The sequence below is a fragment of the Zalophus californianus genome, chromosome 11 (genome assembly GCF_009762305.2).
Source record: "Zalophus californianus isolate mZalCal1 chromosome 11, mZalCal1.pri.v2, whole genome shotgun sequence".
NCBI classification, from domain to species: domain Eukaryota; kingdom Metazoa; phylum Chordata; class Mammalia; order Carnivora; family Otariidae; genus Zalophus; species Zalophus californianus.
In genome coordinates this window covers 99,054,272-99,061,141 of record NC_045605.1, presented here as the reverse complement: position 1 = coordinate 99,061,141, position 6,870 = coordinate 99,054,272, and the positions used below count along the sequence as shown (strand labels likewise).

At 35.3% G+C, this 6,870-nt stretch overlaps 1 pseudogene; it reads right to left on the bottom strand.

The window, feature by feature from the left end:
• Positions 1–291: 291 nt before the first annotated feature.
• Positions 292–1,220, bottom strand: LOC113914957 (annotated as a pseudogene).
• Between the last annotated feature and the right edge of the window lie 5,650 nt (positions 1,221–6,870).

Here is a 6,870-nt window from a genome sequence, read left to right as displayed (position 1 = left end):
TTGTGGGGATCATTTCAAAATGTATCAAAATATTGAATCATTGTGATGTACACCTGAAATGAACAGGATATTGTATGTCAATAATACTTCAATAAAAAAGAAGAAAGGCATTTTTTAAAAAATAATAAAATCATCTAGTCAGGAGGGGTCTGAGGAAATGCTAAAGATTTTAAGCTCCAACCTGTGGTTGGCTTTTGCAATCACTATACACTCTTTGTATATCATTTCTTATTAATTCTTGGGCTCAGGATAGAACCCTAAAGTGAAATTCCGGAATGCTCTTAATATAAGTTACTTTCCTTCCAAAAACAAATGATGACACCACACTTTCCTCAAGGCATTCTTCATCTCCATGTTTCTCAGCGTGTAGATCAGTGGGTTGAACATGGGGACAGTGACGGTGTAGAAAAGAGCAAACACTTTGTCTTCTGGGAAAGTTGTGGCTGGTCGAATGTAAATGAAGAGAACAGGCACAAGGAACAGAACCACAGCTGTGACGTGGGAACTGCAGGTGGAGAGAGCTTGGCATGGCTCTCTGCGGGGTAAGCCCTGATGGTGTATAATATCAGGAAATAGGACACCATCAAAATCACAAAAGTCACCAGAACAATCAGGCCTGAATTAACAATTACCAAGAGACCAATTCTGTATGTGTCGGTGCAGGCCAGCTTCAGTAAAGGATACACGTCACAGAAGTAGTGGCTTATCTCATTGGGGCCACAGAAGGGTAGGAAGATGGTGAGGAGGAACTGGCTGGCAGAGTGTATAAATGCCCCGTGCATCAGGCTGAGAGGATTGAGTTACACCTCTGGCTGCTCATGATGACGGTGTGGTGCAGGGGCTTGCAGATGGCCACCTAGCGGTCATAGGCCATCCCTGTAAGGACGAAGATCTCCATGCCTCCAAATAAATGTGTGGTAAAGAGTTGTGTCATGCAGTTACCATAGGAAATGGTCTTCCTTTCTGCCAATAAGTCAGTCATTAGTTTGGGTGTCACAGTGGATGTGTGTAGCAAAGGTCGGAGAGCGAGAGGTAATTAAGGAAAAAATACATGGGTTGCTCAGTTAGCTGACTGCACATGATAGAAATCATTATGAGAAAGTTTCCCACCCAAATAGCAATGTAGCAAAATAAAATAATACAAAACAAAGGATTTCAATATTCTTGTTTTTGGAAAGTCCCAAGAGAATAAATACAGTGGCATTATTGCTTTGATCCATTGTCCAGCTTAGATAGAATACATGAATCACCTGAAATACAGAATTAATGAGGCCATATTTAGAAAGGTTTCTTCAGTAGAGGGATGATCATATCCTATTCAAGGAATTTACTAGGTTAAATATGCCTCATTCAAGTGTCTCAGAGAATAAAAGTCAAGTATTCAATTGAAATGACCCGTAAGAAGACTCTGGGGGAACATAAACTAGCAGATTTCCGTTAAATCTACTAGACTAGAAAATTGTGATCAATGTCTGCCTTAGTCAACAAGAGGGCCTTTGATCAATCCACAACTGAGCCTTGGATGCTACTGAAAACATGGTACTTATTGCTTAACAAAGTGTTCCACCCAATACTTCTATAATTTTAGGATCAATTCTGACCAGATATCTTCATGATGTCTGTACTTTCATAATTCAGGGTTATGATTCAGCCCTTACCTTACACCTGGCTTCTCAATCAATTCCTATTTAAATTTCCTTTTCAACTCTGTTATTGAGTAAGTTAACGTGGTCACCCATACAATGAATAATAACACTGTAATAGAGATGAAATTTAAAAAAAAATTCATTTCCATAGTGGAATTTTAAGAACTTGAATTCATTAAGGACAAATTATTAAGAAATAACTTCTGATGATTTTCCAAATCAGATTATAGTGATATTAGCCAATAAGTTAAGAAGCTATTTTAATTTGAATAAAATACAATGCTGAATATACTAGTGGCTTGAATTATTCATTAAACGTTCCTGAAATATGTTCCTTATCCTTGCTCAAGCATAAAGGCTTTTGCATAATTTTAAGTCTCTAAGTAAAGAAAGTATTGGAATGTTCTCAGGCAAAGCCATTTCATCAATCTGTCTGCCTTTATTAGGAGTTTGCTAAAAATATTACTTGAATCTCTAGTTGTCTGGGTGCAGAAGACAGCTATGCTTAATGTCCTGCCTGGCAGTCCTTGATTCAACTTCCTTAGACATCGGGCTACCTCGATTAACTGCCACGTATTTTAATGTCTTTAAAAAATCATGTGTAGGGCACCTGGGAGGCTCAGTAGGTTAAGCGTCTGCCTTTGGCTCAGGTCATGATCTTGGGGTCCTAGGATTGAGTCCTGCATCTGGCTCCTTGCTCAGCAGGGAGCCTGCTTCTCCCTCTCCCTCTGCTCATGCTCTCTCTCTCTCTCTCAAATAAATAAATAATCTTGAAAAAATAAATAATTATAAAAAAATCATGTGTATAGTCTGATCATTCATTGTAGTTTTGGGGGAGTCCCTTGTTACATGTCTTAATTCAGACACTAACTTCAGATATGACCTTTGCATGTCAGTTGCTTTCTTTTAAGAAGGTTTTTCTTCATTTGAAATCTAGAAAAATATATCCTGCTCTATGTAATTCAGACTACCTCTGAGACTCAGCTTTGATCATAGGTGAGAAAAATCTTTAAAAAAAAAAAACTGCACACATGTCAGTATTATTGTATTGAAATTAATGTACACAAAGAAAAATAAAATTATCTTATAATTTTATGATTATTTATAAAATTATTTTAGGTTTATAGAGGTTAAGGAACTTGTGTATAGTAACATGACTAGTATATATAGCAAAGTAGGGTTTATAATCTGAGTTTTCTGACTCCAGTGCCTGTGTTTCTAAACACTTTACAGCCTCTCAAAAGGAAAACACTGAAGCACAATATAAATTTAACATGAACTCTGGCTGTTCCAACTCTGAAATTTGCACACATTTCTCAATCTTCCAGACAAAACCAGGATCCCTCCTGAATGGATCATTGTCCCATTTTAGTCACTTGAATTTAAATGGAAAATGTGTAACAGGAAACACAGAACTATAAGATAGACTCAAGTTTCCATGAAAAATCACAAACCAAATCAGTTCAGGATTCTGGAATAAATAAGCCAGTTGTAGAAAGAAAACAAACGTACAACTCATGTACTTCTCTAGGAAGCAAGATATTTCTTATTCTCTCAAGCGTGAGTGGTGATATTGCAACTTCAGCTATTGGCCAAGTGAGAAAAATAGGTAGGAGAAAACTATTTGGGTGCATGCCCTAATACTGCCACACCTTACATTTGGGGCCTAGTATACTCTTGGCATATAAATTTCCTATCTGTAGAATGAATGCACTAGCTTCAATGATCCCATCATGAGGTCTTTTGCAGAATGAAAATTACTTTATCATTAGTCAATGTTTTACTGACCGTCTTCCTAAAGTTGTAATAATTTGTCCTTTCTTTATGTATGGGCACCTAGTAGACACAATTAGTACATGACTTTGATCATATTTTTCTAGAATATGTGATTCTACCTTCAGTAGACAACCACGATCTCTTTGAATTTAGTCCTCTTAAACCAAAGCCTTAGACTGTAGAATTCACAGTAACATCTACTTTAAAATTAGCTGCTAATTAATGTTTTCCTTTTTTTTTAAAGATTTTATTTATTTATTCATGAGAGACAGAGGGAGAGAGAGGGGGAGAGAGAGAGAGAGAAGCAGAGGGAGAAGCAGGCTCCCAAGGAGCAGGGAGCCCGATGCGGGACTCGATCCCAGGACCCCGGGATCATGACCTGAGCCGAAGGCAGACGCTTAACCATCTGAGCAATTAATTAACGCCCAATTAATGTTTTCCTAACATAGTAGTTAAAATAGTTTATTCGAAAGCTATTTATTACATATTTCTGCAGAACAATGGAAAAATTACTCATATCCTTTCCTCTGCACTTATTTTGAATGTGTTCTTCTTTTACAGTTTTTATGTCCTCTCTTCATTGAAATCACAAACATTCTTTAACTATTTGAATGATTTTCTTTTAAGTTTCTGAGTTGAAATTTTTCCCTACTCAGCAAGTGCTACTGGTGAATTTCACTTTCTAATTCCCCAAAGTATACATAAAAAATTACAAAATCCATGCATTTTTTGTAACTACTCTCACCTGTCATACCTTCAGTTCAAATAAATGATAGGAGGTCACCTGCAGAAAAAAAGCTAGAAGTCAAAACTTCATTTTCCAAAATTAGTTAAATCATAATTTATACACTCTGTATTTGTACCACCACATTATTCCTGAGGGTCTCAAGGCTCAAATGCTAAGTAAAATTTTAGGTAAAGTTTATATCCTAAGTACCTTTGTTTCCTCCCAAGGTGTTGCTTTTTTAATTCGAGTTAATGATTTTCTGTCCCCAAGTAATCAATTCACCAGTTAGTAGCCTCTTAGATCTAAGTTACCTGGCCAGCTCTACAGGTGGATGACAAATGCCCTACACAAAAGGTAAATGCAGTGTGTTGTTAGAATCCCACTCATTAAAAATTCCTTGGTGACTGAGTTCTGTTGTTTATGCAATTTGAGGTGTTTTTTTTTTCCTTTTGCTATAATCTGTGGATCCAACCATAGTTCTGGTCCTTATGTTAAGAAATCATACGCATCCATTCCCACATAGTGTTTCTGTTATTGGATGTGTGTGTTCTTTAATGTATTTCATCTAAGGTAAATTTTCTACTTTCCCTTTAAGGTAAAATTTTAATGATGTATTTCTATTAAGGTAAATTTCCACTTAAGGTATATTAATTTCCTAAAAAAAAGGTATATTAATTTCCTTTACGGTAAATTTTAAGGAAAATTAAAGACATATAGAACTTTCTTTCATGTCCTTTTAGGCTTACAAAATGCTCATTAAAATACTTTGTCAACACTGGAGTTGAACATTCTGTAATTTTGCTCTAGTCTTATGTCATTTTCAATAACCTTTCCTCTTATATTTCTATTCAAAACTAATACTTGATTCTGCTTTGCCCTCTGAGCTCCACTAATGATAACAAACATTTAGTAAGCATGTGCTCTGTGTCAGATCTGAACCATTGATGGCGTTTAGCTTATTTCTCTTTAAAACAAGTCTATGCAATAGATAGTATCACCAACCTCATTTCGCAGATGAAGGACCTGGGACATTGAAAAGTGACAATGTAAACAAGTGATTCTCATGAAATAGAGGTGACACTTGGGAGAAAGAGCATGAGTCTGTGGAATGATGGAGACACTATTTTTTCTTGTCTTGAATAAGAATTAGTGGGTTTATAATCATTCATTATTCTGTACAGTAATGCTTCTTTGGTGTCTTATTTAGTGGGTAAAAAACATAAAAATAGCCAAAGGACATAGCCTTTGAAAATTAGCACAAGCTGTTAGTTTGCTTTGCTTCTAAAATAGAAATTACCAAAGAATTCTGGGAGATCTCATGATCAGTCTTATTCTTTATAATCCAACTGAACTGTTGTTTTTTTTCCTCCCCCAACCTTTTTCTCTTGCTGTTAGATGTCTCCCTCAATCTTGATTTAGTAGGTGTTTTTACATTTCCTTCAGACCTCAGACTTTTTTCCCAGGGAATCCCCAATATTCCTCTCTTTTCTTACCTCCCTTTGTCTTCACCGTGCCATCACTTCCAGCTGCACTGGTTTACTCACAAAACTCATCTACTTGATGGATTCTCTTCCCCCTTAGAAAAGGGATCAAAGTATATCTTCTTAAGTTCCTTACAATTCTTTCATATCTATGATGCATTTTGAGCTATTTTGCGTAAACTGTGTCATGGGTCTAAGTTCATTTTCTGTATATGGACCTCCAGCTGTTCTATCACTGTTTGTTAAAAATACTATCTTTTCTCCACCAAATTACCTTTTCCTTTTTGTTCCATTGATCTTTGTGTGTATGATTTTTACCAGTACCACATTGTCCAGTAATAGCACACAGTCTTGATTACTCTATAGTAAGTCTACATTGTGTAATATGAGTCCCACAACATTATGGGGTTTTTAAAAAATTATTCTAGCTATTGTAGTTGCTTTTCCTTTTCATATGAGTTTGAGAATCAGTTTGTTGATATCTAAAAGAAAAAGCTTTCTGGGATTGGAGAAATTGACATTTTAACAGTATTGAATCTTCTAATTAACAAGCTATGTATACTCTCCATCTGCTTAGCTCTTCTTTGATTTATTTCATTATTGTTTTGTAATTTTCTGAATATAGATCTTGCACATATTTAATTAAATTTATATGCAAATAGGTTTTATTATATATTTTTTAATTTTAGATTTCATTTTTTGATTGCTGGTAATTGATTATGCATGTGGACAGTGTGTCCTATGAACTTGCTAAACTCACTCGTTTCAAGAGCTATTAGTAGATTCTTTGGAATTTTAACATAGGCAGGTGTGTTGCATAGAAATAAGGACAATTTCATTTGTTGTACTTTGTATGACTTTTTGGGCGGGTCTATTACATTAGCTAGGACTTTCAGAACAGTGTCGGATAATTAGTGGTAAAAAAAAAAAGACATTTTTGCCTTGTTATAGAATAAGTTAGTCTTTACCATTAAGTGTTGTATTAGCTATTGGCTATTCATAGATATTTTTATTAGGCTAATGAAGTTCATTTTCTTCCTAGATTGCTGAGGATTTAATCATAAAAATAGATGTTGAATTCTGTTGAAAATTTTTTCTACATCTATTGATATGATCATATGATTCTCTTTCTTTGGTGTATTATATGGTGAATTACACTGATTGTTTTTCTATTGTTGAACAAGGCTTGCAACTTGGATGAATCCCACTTGTTTGTGATGTATTGGTGTTTATTGCTGTA